Genomic DNA, 14,407 nt, shown 5'->3' on the forward strand with positions numbered 1-14,407 from the left:
TAATACTTTAAACCCCTTAGCATGTTTTTATTGTGCTCCAACAAAATTCTTATCCCAGCACTTGCAGTTTACAACTTTTAGTGCTGTTGGCTCTTGATCTCTTAGTGCTGCTTCCCTGAACTTCTGGTCTTCAGCTAAGTAGGGGAGCCCCATCAGGAGTGGGGAATCAATGCGAGGCTGCGGTGGAACGCATGCCTCGCTCATGGACCGGCGTCATCTCCCTGCTTCTGGACAGTCAGAAGATGGGACAAGTCACAGGACCAGGATGAGACCCCGAGCCGTGAGGACACATGTTATCCCAATTGTAAGTCTGCTTATCGTTTGTGCAATAAAGTGTTGTCTGCTACTCTCAGAGGTGCCTTTCTTTTTCCTTGTCTACTAGTTGGAACTGCTTCTGCCATTCCCAGGAGCTGCCCTCAGTGTCAGCGTGGTGCACTTGCACACCATCAGAAGTCCACCTATCTCCCCGTTTTTCCTCCGCCCCCCTAAACTTAGTTGGAGGACTGGTTTTTCATCAGAGGCGCATAACAAACATTTCTCCAAAAACTACTGACCCCTTAACTCTGGTTCACTTACTACTGACCTCTGAACTCCACATCACTTACTACTGACCTCTGAACTCTACATCACTTACTACTGACCTCTGAACTCCACATCACTTACTACTGACCTCTGAACTCCACATCACTTACTACTGACCTCTGAACTCTACATCACTTACTACTGACCTCTGAACTCCACATCACTTACTACTGACCTCTGAACTCCACATCACTTACTACTGAGTCACTTCTGAGCCCTGCGTCACTTACTACAGAGTACAGAGGTCAATAGCAGCACAGAGTGCAGCAGTAAGTGACCCTCTGTTTCTCATTTCTGCACTACTTATCTGTGTTTTCCTTCTCCCTGGACTTTTCGCATTACTCCGGATACTGCAGCTCTGGCTCTTCTACCTCTTCTCCTATTCAGTGGTCCTGTTAGGAGAAGCTTAAATACAGCTACTCATAGCCCCATCTACTGGACCTGGAAATAGGAGTAGGAGAAGGAGGGGAGGGGGGGGGGTGGAGAGCTGGAGTTGCAGTACTCTGAGTAATGTGGAGAGTCCAGAGAGAAGAACAGAAGTCATTCCTATTTCTGTGTTTCCCGTACAGCTGCACTTGTCATAGGCAGCTACGGGCAAAACACTGTTTGTACCGGGGGTGGGTACTAAAGAACATCATGGAGAGCAGGGGGATGGGGCTATGATTGACTGTGATTGGCTTATAGATTCGTCCCCCCACTGCGGCACTGGCTTTAGGAACCACCCCTTCCTGGTTTATAGCCAATCCCAATCAATCGTAGCTCCACCTCCCTACTCCCTGAGCTTCCCCTTTGTAGCTGCTGCCTCCCCGACATAAGTAAACAACGCTTTCCCTGTAGCTACCTATGAGGAGCACAGCAGGGGAGACACAGAACAGTGTTTCCCTGGAGCCATGACAGGGACACCAGGGATTTCACACAAAGGAAGCAATGCAAAGAGACATGGTACAGCAGACACATGATGATAAGGAATTGGAAATTTTGGTGTAGCACTGCCCCCTAGAGGACTGCTGAGAATTACATTTTCTGGATTCCCCTGGGTTACCCTTAGCAACTGACAGCAGATAAAACAGCAATGACAGTTCTTGGCTCATTCAATAATCAATCCAGGGGATGTTGGTTTTGTGGTTTTATTGAGAACTGGGATAGAAGGGATGAGTGGGATACTCCAACTGACAATTATTCACAATGGTGAGGACAACTGACTTTAGAAGGCCGCTGCTTTACCCTGCCACTGAAGTGAAGATAGATAAAGTGTTCCTGCTTGAATTACTCTTAAGGGTTCTAACTTGGCACCCCCTTTCTCACTTGCCGTGTGTGCTGACACCTGTCCACTGACTCTCCACTGGAGTGGTCCCCTTCCTGGGCAGACCCTCGGCAAGCTTCCCGGAACTCATGGACACTGTTTTTCCCAAGGTTGCTCTGCCTCCAACTCCACCAGTCAGCTCTCATGGACCTCCTGTCTTAGCTCCACACTCCTGGTTCACTAGTCCGACCACCTGTGACCACCATCCAAAGCAGCAGAAGGAGAGACAGCTGTACCCTCCTTCTGGGACTTGGCTTTCTGCCCAAAGACCCCCTGCCACATGTGCCCTTGGCTTTATAGCCTATCCCAGGATGCACCACTCTTTGTGCCAACCCACTGGGACAGCTACAAAAGCCTGTGTGTCACTGGCAGGGTTTCCTCCACTGTCCAACAGGCCTCCCTTTTGGACACAGTGGGGACACTTCCTCAGACCAGATGAATCACACATGGACACATGCAACAGGCATAACTAATAATCAGGCTCCCCTGATAGGCAGACAGAGCAAACTATATTACACCTGTCTAGCACCTATCTAGGAGGGTGCTACACTGGGTTTACACTCTTTAAGCACAGGTAATAACAGCTGCTGTCATTTCTGATGAGGAAGTTCAGAAGATTATTTGACTTATTTATTTCAGCATGTGTGTAAACCTTTCATTACTAGCTTCTAATTGCAGCTTAAGATATATGGACTAAGCATGCAGTGTGTTGGTTGTTTCGCTTTTTGAAACCTGCTACTTAAATCTTTATTTTTAGGGGATGTTTGCACAAGGACTTTATATGTTTTAGAGCTTGCCAATCAGCAGAAAGATTCATATTATCAAGTATCAAACTATAAAAACGCCCAACTGGTTTCACAAGTGGTAGGGGCTTTGTCAAGGCCTGCATGGGATGGAATAAATTAGCCAAATTTAACAAATTATTATAAATTATATGTTATACATAAATAAAAAGACAGACACCAATACACATTTAATGATTTAACCCCTTAAAGCATAATCCTAAAAAAGAAAAAACAAAACAAAAAAGATCCTATTCTTTTAAAGCATGTTAAACAGCACAGTGCTTGTACTGTGTAATTTGTCCTACTAATGATGTAAAATACCTGGCTGATCCTGCCTGTTCCTGTGTCTTCCTCTATGTGCTGACCACAGTAATCGTTGCTGCTGATCCATAATACCCTGGTGGTCAGTTTACGCGCCTCCGTCATCCCACTGTCTGCTCTCTGTTCTCCCTCTCCCCCTCCCTCCCTGCCTGTCAGTTCCAAAGCCTATGTGTGAGAGTGATCTCCTCCCCGCCCCTCCCCTCCTGCTCTTTCCTGTAGCTTGAAAACACCATTTATAAATAACTGCCATCCCCTTTCTTTTATCAAGATCTAAAGTACTGTGTGTTTGTTTTCTTAAAAAATTCTAATCATCGATACATTTTCTCCCAGCACTGATGTGCGGTCATGTGACCTTCCTCTGCTGGCCTGCTAATTTCAGAGGATTATCTCAGCTCCTCCCTCTGCATTCCTTAGATTGGGGTAGGAGAGCAGAGAAAGGTCATGTGACTGCACATTGATGCAGTAAGAGAAGGTATTTAGGATTAGAATTAAAAAAAAAAAACGGAAACACAGTACTTTAAAACTTGATAAAACAGAGGGATGGCAGTTATTCATTATCCTGACTTTACAACCACTTTAATGATGAAGTTCCTAACAAATTTTAAACAGTTTTATTGTGGCAAGGAGGCTTGGCTGAGCGAACCAATGTAACTGTATGTTGGTCGCACGTGGTGGTAGGGGGCGCCGTCCTCGCGATATGCTCATTCGGTTCAGATCAGTCATTAGGTCCAGCCCTTTTCGGTTCCAGCATGAGAAGAGAGAACATGTACTGTGAGTACACAAGCACTACACTGACACCAGTACAAAGAGGTATATATATTTACCCCCTGATCACCCCCCCCCCCCCGGTTGACCCTGTTTCACTCTGTGTCACGGTGTCACTATATACAGTATACAGATAATTAACTGATCACTGTTATTAGTGTCACTTGGACAGTTAGTGTGAGAGGCAGTTAGTGGTAGTTAGTTAGTGTGAGAGGCAGTTAGTGGTAGTTAGCGTCAGTCCCAGATAGGTTTAGGGTAGCCGCCATATATCCCCTAATAAAGATTTAACCCCCTGATCATCCCCAGATAACCATGTCATTGCCCTGTCACAGTTTCACTATTATAGTGTATAGATCTTTTTCTGATCACTGTATTAGTGTCACAGGGGACGTCAGTTAGTGTTAACGTTAGCGTCAATCCAGGACAGCGTCAACGTCAGATTGCCCGGCGCATATTTAGTAATACATTTTAACCCTTTGATTGCCAATGACACACACACTAAACACCTCCATTAGTAGTATAAAGACTGGACAGATCAACATCTTTGATAAGATCGGAACTATACTAGCGTCCCCAATAGTTTAGTATAGTTTACTCAAAATGCAGCGCTAGCAGGATCAGCCCCCACACCTGCCAGCACCTGCTTTTAGCCCCTCTGCCCAGCCCCCCAAGAAGTTCATTATCAGCAGATCACTGTCACTTCCAATACACAGCACACTAAACCTCAGCATTAGGAGAGTAAGGCCTGATCTCTGCTAGCAGTAGCAGTTACATTTTTGGTAGCAGTTCAAACAGTCCTTGACAACCAGGTGCTTTTTTACCTGTGAGTTACACTAGGTACCTATAAATTTACAACCAAAATGTCCAAACAGAGGTACACTGGTGAAGAGGCATATACGATGCTGAGAATAACAGATTAGAGCGATGGGGAAGCCTCACTCAAGTCAGAATCATGCTCAGTATTCAAACCTGTAGAAAGAAACCTGTAGAGAGCAGCGGCACCCTGACAGATAGCTCTGATGACAGAGTAGTGGTCCCTGCTAAGGTCAGGCGTACCCGACCCCATTCTTCTGTTGCCCAGGTGCAACAAACCCAGGGTTCTCGTATGCAGCAGAGTGTCGGTACTAGTGCCGCTCAACCTCCTGGTGAACTGGCAAGCACCAGCGGCCTAGTACATCCTGGTCGTAGTCAAACTAGCACTGCAGTAACACTTGGTGACGTGAGGAGTCCTATAAGTGCAGCTCAAGCTGGTGCAGTGGCTAGCACAACTAGTGTCCCGCAGACACCAAGAATTTGAAGACAGGCCCGTAGAGCCCATAGTGTCCTTCCTGATGTGCTTGCAAATCCTGACTGGGAGTCCACCACATTCACTGGGCAATTCAGGATTTCAGGTGGAAACAGCCGATTTTACTCCCCTTGATTTTTATGAGCTGTTTTTCACAGAAAATCTGTAGATATCTATTGTGGACCAAAGCAATTTATATGCTGATTAATTTATCACCACAAATCCTAATTTGACCCTTGCCAGAGAATTTGCATGAAAATGTGTCACTGTTTCCGAATCTAAAACCTTTCTGGGCCTATCCCTCATCATGGGCATTACTGAAAAGAGTAAGTTGCGGTCATATTGGTCCACAGACCCAATTCACTATATGCCCGTGTTCTCTGCTGCCATGGCCAGGACTAGATACGAATCGGTGACCCTGGAAATGACCGGCTCCACAAAATTCAGCCCCTCGTAAATCACTTCAACCAAAAGTTTGCACCCCTGTATACACCCCAACAAGCTGTCTGCGTTGATGAGTCCCTGATTAAATTTCTGGCCGCCTTTTTTTAAAAAGGTTTCTCCCCAGAAAGCGCGCCAGATAAGGGGTCAAGATGTATAAGCTCTGTGACAGGGCAACAGGCAATACATAGTTTCCGGATTTACGAGGGAAAAGATAGCAATGTGGAGCCTCCCAACTGCCCAGACTACATGGGGAGCAGCGGCAAGATTGTTTGGGACTTGGTGTCACGTTTATGCGTGGACATTTATCACACAAGCGTGCCACTTTTTAGTCACCTTTTTGATTCTGGAGTTGGCGCATGTGGCACCATGCAACCTAATCGCCGGGGCTTCTCCCAACAGCTTGTAGATTCCCGACTTAGATGGGGAGAGAGAGCCTGCTTGAAGTGTAATAAATTGCTTGCAGTGAAGTGGAGGGACACAAGGAATGTTTTCGTTCTGTCCTCTATTCACATAGATAGGTGACTGGTGTTGTTGAGAAGCCCCTCTGTGTCCACAAATACAACCTTGACATGGGAGGGGTGGACTTCAATGATCAGATGATGGCGTCATACATAGTTGCCCATAAGGCCAGACACTGGTAAAAGAAAGTGTCTGTATACTTATTCCAATTGGCTCTGCTGAACGCTTATGTGCTATACAAAGCGTCATGAAGAAGAGGATCCTTCCAAAAATTCCAGGAAGAGATCATTACAGCCCTTCTGTTTTGCAGAAGGTGCTGTGGCCCAAATTCACAATCCAGATGCAGTGAGCCGGCTACATGAGAGGCATTTTCAGGATGTCCTCCCTGGTACCCCTACCCAAAGAGTACCCAGAAGAAGATGTTGTGTGTGTAGAAAATGCAGATATAGGCATGACACCCGCTTTTTTTGTCCCTCCTGTCCTGGCCTACTTGGTCTCTGCATCGGGGACTGTTTCCATCGCTACCACACACTAGTAGAGTATTAATATAGGGTACAGCACGGCACAATCTAGGGCTTTCACACAGGGTCTAGGTGGCTATTGCATTTTGAGAGACCCTAGTCTGGAATGTTTAAAGTTTTTTACAGTTACAAAAAAAGTTACAAAAAAAAGTTACAAAAAAATTTAAATAAATAAAAAAAATAAAAAAGCCAAAAATGGTTGTCGTTTTATTCAGGTAATATTCTGTTCTTACTGTTTTACTGTACTTTATACTATACTTCTATACTGTAATGTTTATTGTTACTGTTTTTCATTGTTAACCATAGTTTGTAGTTTGCAGATACCATCATTCCACTGTATACTATTATATTGTAATTTTTTTTGTTACTGTGTTTTATTGTTAACCATTATTTGCTTTGTAGATACGCCCATGAGCTGCAGCGCTGATTTGTTTATTCTGACAACAACAGCATTTGCGTTCAACATATACGTAAATCAATGATTGCAGCACTGTAGGAGGTGATTTCAGCCCTGCAGTTAACAAAAAGAGCATATATGGCGAAGCATAGCAGATGGGGTGGACACAGAAAGCTCTCCCCTATGCTTTGCCATATATTTTTTAACATTTTTCTTGGCAGAGATTTCTTCAGTCACATCGATCGATGCGAATGGAGGAATCTGCTATGTTCTTTTTTCCTTCAGCAAATGGGCTGAACGAAAAAAAAGAACATTGCATGTATGCCATCATTAGAAGTGGGTGGATGCTGGGAGGTCTAATGGTGGGCATACCACACACTTTCTGGCAGAGATTTCTTAATCCACATCGATCAATGTGAATGGAGGAATCTGTTAGGTTCTCTTTTTTCGTTCAGCCCACAGGCTGCATGAAAAAAAAAAGAACCCTACAACATATACCCAACAAGGACTAGCAACATACTGGAAAGTAGACACCCCAAGGTATTTGCTAAGAGGCAGAAATAGAGATCTGTATTTTCCCAAAACTTGTGGCAAATTATAAAATATTCAATGGATTCAACATGCCTCTCAGCAAATAGTTCAGGATGTCTACTTTGTGAAAAGGGGTTATGGGGGGGGTTGTGCTATCTTGGCATTTCATGGCCTCCAAAACTGTGATAGGTAGTGAGGAGTGAAATCAACAATTTATGCCCTTAGAAAGCCTGAAGGCAGTGATTTGTTTACTGTGTTCTGTATGCGGATATACTGCCAAAAAGTCTCACACATGGGGTATGCCCATACTCAGGAGAAGCAGCAGGATGTATTTTGGGGTGTAATTTCACATATACTTATGGCATGAATGAGCAATATATAATTTCAATGACAACTTTGTGTAAAAAAAAAAAAAAAAAATATATATATATATATATATATATATATATATATGGTTTTTTTTGTCGTTTCTTAAACACCTGTGACAAAAAAATTAAATATTCAATGGTCTCAGCATGCCTCTCAGGAAATTCCTTTATGGTGTCTACAAAAAGGGGTAATTTGGGGGGTTTTGTACAGCCCTGCCATTTTAGCACTTCAAGAAATGAGATAGGCAGTTAGAAAGTAAAAGCTGCGTAAATTCCAGTATATACACCATAGTTTGTAGACGCTATTCATTTTGCGCAAACCAATAAATATACGCTTATTGGGATTTTTTTTATCAAAGACGTGTAGCTTAATACATTTTGGCCTAAATGAATGAAATAAATTTTGTTTTTTGGATATTTTTTAAGGAAAAGTAGAAAATGTTCGGCCTTTTATCCTTTATATCGCAAAAAATAAAAACCGCACAAGTGATCAAATACCACCAAAGGAAAGCTCTCTTTGTGGGAAAATAGGAAATACATTTTGTTTGGGTACAGCATTGTATGACTGCGCAATTACCAGTTAGTCACGCAGTGTCAAATTTCAAAAAATAACCTGGTCATTAAAGGGGTAAAACCTTCTAGTCCTTAAGTGGTTAATGCCGCCAACCAGTTTTACACCTGTAGCACTGCCCCCTTGAGGGTTGTTGGTAATTGTATGTTCTTCTGTGCCGCTTTGACCCTGTGAACTGTCCCAGCCCTCTTGACACTCTTGGTTCAAACGTGTTATGTATACCTTTAAATGACACACTGACACAATGCAAATAGATTTTAACTTCATAGTTAAGCTATACTCAAGGAAGAGACTTGAAAAGAGTATTAATCAACTAGGCCCTGGATAAACAGCCAGGGCTCAGTTGAAATAACACTGAAGAACAGTGAATAACCAATTATAACAAGTAAATACACCAAATATACACAGTATCTTGCAGTAAGTGAATGAATCTCTCAGAAAGCTACAAATTGCTATAAGAAATGCTTTTACTAAAGGGGAACCCCGGGCCAGCCTACAATACCTGTATCCTAATGAGAGATGAGGTAATCTAGATACCAGTTACGTGTCCCCTTTAAGAGCAATGATTTAGCAATGTTCAATTTGCAAGGCCTTGTAAAGATCTTCACCGGCAGTTGGAGCTCAAAGAACAAATGATTCCCCAGTGTAGCTCAGCGTGAAACAGGCAATGCAGACTAGCTGGTCCTGATTATCAATGATCCACTAACTGATCCAAATGTAGAGTGTCTGTGTTCAGTGTCCAACAGAAACTGTAGCAACTGGTAACTGGACTCTGAGCAGGTGCTCTCTCACCAATCCTGATGTCCTCCTTATAAGTCCTGGAAGAACAGGCAGCGGCAACTCTCCGCGCTGTGACACTGGGATGGCTGCGTTCTGCTGTCTTAGTGAGTCCCACCGACTCCACTCGATCAGCAATGCTGCAGGGATGCCCGCGATGCAGCAATGGTCATCCGCCCTGCCTGTTCTGAGTCTGCAGACAGCTGGGTGGTGTGCAGTAGGCAACAGTCTGCTCCCTCTGCGGCATACTGATGCACACATGATGGATCCCGTCAAGCAAGAGAGCATGGGGCTGTTCAGCAGATCCCTTTATAGTCTCCTCCACAATTCTCTCCTGGAGCCTATGGCTTGCTGGGAAGTACAGTTCTTAAACAGTTCAGCAGTGCAGTAATATCCTTGAAGAAGACTACAGTTCCCACTTTGCCTTTCTTCTAGTCTCAAGAGTATGATGCATGAAACCTGAGACCAACACTAGGGGTTCATAGAGACAGTCTGAGAGCAGAAAGTAAGTCAGCAGTGTCAGATAATGGTAGTCTGCTACTGGCTACACACCTTTGGCATGTGTTAGTAAAACTGTAGCTTGCCATAGATGACTCTTTATTTTTTTGGTCTTTGGTCAGCCATGGATAGGGGAATCTCCCTGCTGTGCTATTGTATTCTAGCAGCGGGACTACTCCACTGCCTGAATACACTGATCAGCACTGCGAACGGATTGACTGCAAGTGCTGATTGAGGAAAAACATACCAACAGTCCCGTTTGGGGGAAGTCGATCATTCACTAGACCGACTCCTCTTGAACAGGAACAGCAATAAATGGATCAAAATTCTTGTGGTTTCTGCTGAACCTGCCAAATTTTGATCCACGTATGGTCAGCTTTCGTGTATCCAGGTGAAATATCCCTGTTTTTTTTTTCCGGACAATTTGGGCATTTATTGGTGGTAAATGGTAATGGATATTTCCTGATTTTTTTTTTTTTATTATTATTATCAAAGAAAAACTGACCCTGACCCAAAATGGTAAAAAATATATCGTATTTTTAGAATAACTTCCATATTTCTTGCCATTATCGTGACCTACTGCCAGAAAACATCCCAAAAGAAACGCTCCTACTCAAGGTGATGGCAGCATTACCACATACTCATATGTTTATATTTGTTGTTTGTACATGTACAGTCAGGTCCATAAATATTGGGACATCAACACAATTCTAATCTTTTTGGCTCTATACACCACCACAATGGATTTGAAATGAAACAAACAAGATGTGCTTTAACTGCCGACTTTCAGCTTTAATTTGAGGGTATTTACATCCAAATCAGGTAAACGGTGTAGGAATTACAACAGTTTGTATATGTACCTCCCACTTTTTAAGGGACCAAAAGTAATGGGACGGATTAACAATCATAAATCAAACTCACTTTTTAATACTTGGTTGCAAATCCTTTGCAGTCAATTACAGCCTGAAGTCTGGAACGCATAGACATCACCAGATGCTGGGTTTCATCCCTGGTGATGCTCTGCCAGGCCTCTACTGCAACTGTCTTCAGTTCCTGCTTGTTCTTGGGGCATTTTCCCTTCACTTTTGTCTTCAGCAAGTGAAATGCATGCTCAATCGGATTTAGGTCAGGTGATTGACTTGACCATTGCATAACATTCCACTTCTTTCCCTTAAAAAACTCTTTGGTTGCTTTCGCAGTATGCTTCGGGTCATTGTCCATCTGCACTGTGAAGCACCGTCCAATGAGTTCTGAAGCATTTGGCTGAATATGAGCAGATAATATTGCCCGAAACACTTCAGAATTCATCCTGCTGCTTTTGTCAGCAGTCACATCATCAATAAATACAAGAGAACCAGTTCCATTGGCAGCCATACATTACATGCCCACGCCATGACACTTCCACCACCATGCTTCACTGATGAGGTGGTATGCTTTGGATCATGAGCAGTTCCTTTCCTTCTCCATACTCTTCTCTTCCCATCACTCTAGTATAAGTTGATCTTGGTCTCATCTGTCCATAGGATGTTTTTCCAGAACTGTGAAGGCTTTTTTAGATGTTGTTTGGCAAACTCTAATCTGGCCTTTCTGTTTTTGAGGCTCACCAATGGTTTACATCTTGTGGTGAACCCTCTGTATTCACTCTGGTGAAGTCTTCTCTTGATTGTTGACTTTGACACACATACACTTACCTCCTGGAGAGTGTTCTTGGTCTGGCCAACTGTTGTGAAGGGTATTTTCTTCACCAGGGAAAGAATTCTTTGGTCATCCACCACAGTTGTTTTCCATGGTCTTCCGGGTCTTTTGGTGTTGCTGAGCTCACCAGTGCATTCTTTATTTTTAAGGATGTTCCAAACAGTTGATTTGGCTACACCTAATGTTTTTGCTATCTCTCTGATGGGTTTGTTTTGTTTTTTTTCAGCCTAATGATGGCTTGCTTTACTGATAGTGACAGCTCTTTCGATCTAATATTGAGAGTTGACAGCAACAGATTCCAAATGCAAATAGCACACTTGAAATTAACTCTGGACCTTTTATCTGCTCCTTGTAAATGGGATAATGAGGGAATAACAACAGATCTGGCCATGTAACAGCTGAGCAGCCAATTGTCCCATTACTTTTGGTCCCTTAAAAGTGGGAGGCACATATACAAACTATTGTAATTCCTACACCTTTCACCTGATTTGGATGTAAATACCCTCAAATTAAAGCTGAAAGTCTGCAGTTAAAGCACATCTTGTTTGTTTCATTTCAAATCCATTGTGGTGGTGTATAGAGCAAAAAAGATTAGAATTGTGTTGATGTCCCAATATTTATGGACCTGACTGTAGTAATGCCCATAAAACAATAGTTTCCCTGACTCTGACCTTTGACCTTGACACCAACCCTGACGCTGACCTTGACACTGACCTAGATCAGACTCAGTTACAGATCACTGTGATAGCCAATCACAGGGCATCACAGCAATTGAGAGCTGGTCCTTCCTTCTCCTGATTATTAGTAGGAGACTCAGAGCTGTCGCTGGGAGCGTACACATATGCAGCCCCATGAAAGAAGATCCACTTTAGTGAGGGTGCATATGTGCATATGCTTCGTGGCAAAGGCTTAAACAGCCACTGAGTTTATTAAAGGGGTAACCCAATTCTTAAATATCATACCAACTTTCTAAAATAAAACGGATAGATTATTAAATATCTTTACCCTTAAAGCTCAGGCTGACTATTCAAAGAATTACAAGTTACAAAGTTAAGCCAGACAACCAGTTCCAGCAACAAACACCGCAACATAAGTCAAAAGGTGTGACAGGTGGGAGTGACTGTTCTCTGCTGCACTAGTCATGAATGATCCAAAGTTGGATTGGAGGATCAACCTCTTGTCGCTCATATGATGTGTATGTGGAGGTTTCTGTGCACTTTGTGCTCCGTGCACCAAAAGTGAGCTGCCAAAGACAGCTCTCAGTCTCTAGAAATGACCGGGACCTGGCAGGTTTGGCTCCTGATTGTGACCACTGTGACAGCCAGTCACAGTGGTCATCCGATTAGGCAGCTCTTCCTGCCCCCTGGGCATAAAAGCCCAATTAGAAAAATGTCGTTCCTGGGCAGAAGGGGTCCAGCAGTATGCCAATACACTACCAATCCATTGCCTGTAGTTAGGGGCTTATTCATATCTGCTAACCAGTGTACCTGAACCTGATAGAATTTGCAAGTTTAGTTAATGACCCTGTGTGCTGACTCATGGAGGCCTTTCTGAGGGCCTTGATGGACAAATGCAGCATGCTCTTAGATGCATAAAGCTTGCATTTGGGATCGGTTTGAGATATGTGTGAATTCCATCAGAGTTCCCTCACAGGTGCATCAGACCTGCAGTTCACCCCCTTATAAGCTACGTCAAGCTGCTTTTGAATTTCTCTTGACATGTATGGAGGGTGAGCAGATCTCATGCAAACAGAAGCACATCAACACAGGACATACTGTAATTATAAAAATGAGTGAGAATTCCAGAGCTAGACTGGAAGAGCTAGATGTGAGTACACCTGAGGGGATTGTCATTACATAGGCCTAGGACCAGCCACTTAAGCTCCATTTAAACTTGTGCAACTTGTCATGCAACTTTGGACATCAAAGAATGAAAGTCGTACCTGAATGTTATACAATGCAACTTGTGTGCAACAGTTATCCATTACCACTGGTCAATGCCAAATTCGTATCAAAATTGCACCCATTTAAAGTTGCATTAAAGATGCATCAAATTTGCAATCCAAAGTCGGCGCAACTTTGGAGTGGTACAAGTGTGAATGGGCCTTAATCACAGTTTTGACCAGGGCAGCCATCAGAAATTTTGTGGCCCCTTACACAACTTTAGGCCTGGGCCCCCCGGGGCCTGACCACCAAGATTCCCCATGGCCCATCCACTGGCCCTCCCACCAAATCCACCCACTGGCCATCCCACGAGTCCTTCGGTGTACCCACTTTTATTTTAAAACTTAATATATGAAAATGAAAAGTGTATTTTTCCACAATCCTGCACAGAATTATCCATCCATTCCACAATGTATCCCCATCCTCGCCCAGAATTATCCATCCCTTTCCACAATGTATCCCCATCCCCGCCCAGAATTATCCATCCCTTTCCACAATGTATCCCCATCCCCGCTCAGAATTATCCATCCCTTTCCACAGTGTATCCCCATTCCTGCCCAGAATCCTGGACAGGGGTGGATAATTCTTGGCGGGGATGGGGATTGTTGTGGAAAGGGATAGATAATTCTGGGCAGAGATGGGGATATATTGTGGAGAGGCATGGATGAATCTGGTCTGGTGAAGAGGCTCTCCGCAATGTAACTCTCATCCCCACCCAGAATCATCTTCAGCCATTTTTACAAACCAACTCCATCATGCCAGCTTGTCAGCTTGTCCCATCTGAGGACTCAGGAGAATAAATAAAGTGAGTCCAGTCAACAGATGGCACAGCAGCAGCACATTGCTGCACACACACAACTCGATCGGTGACCTACCCTGCTATCTCGTATGCACCTGCAAGGGCTAAGGGCTACTTACCCCAATGACCAGCTGACCACATCCCCTGCACGAGTGCTGCCCAATCAGATGAATATTAACTATCCTTACAGCAGCAGGCTCCGCCTCAGCAGGGAACGAAGCGGAGCGAGCTGGCCAGGTTCACCTGCGGGCTCATCTCTTTTGCTGTTGCCACACGAGCTGGAGGGATGGGGGTTTGAGGTGTGCTGGTAAAATTAGTTAGAACTGATTCTGTAGGGGGTGCGGGCCGGGCCCCCTTGTAAGC

The sequence above is a fragment of the Pelophylax lessonae genome, assembly GCF_965119305.1.
Source record: "Pelophylax lessonae genome assembly, chromosome: 4".
In the NCBI taxonomy this organism is placed as follows: Eukaryota; Metazoa; Chordata; class Amphibia; order Anura; family Ranidae; genus Pelophylax; species Pelophylax lessonae.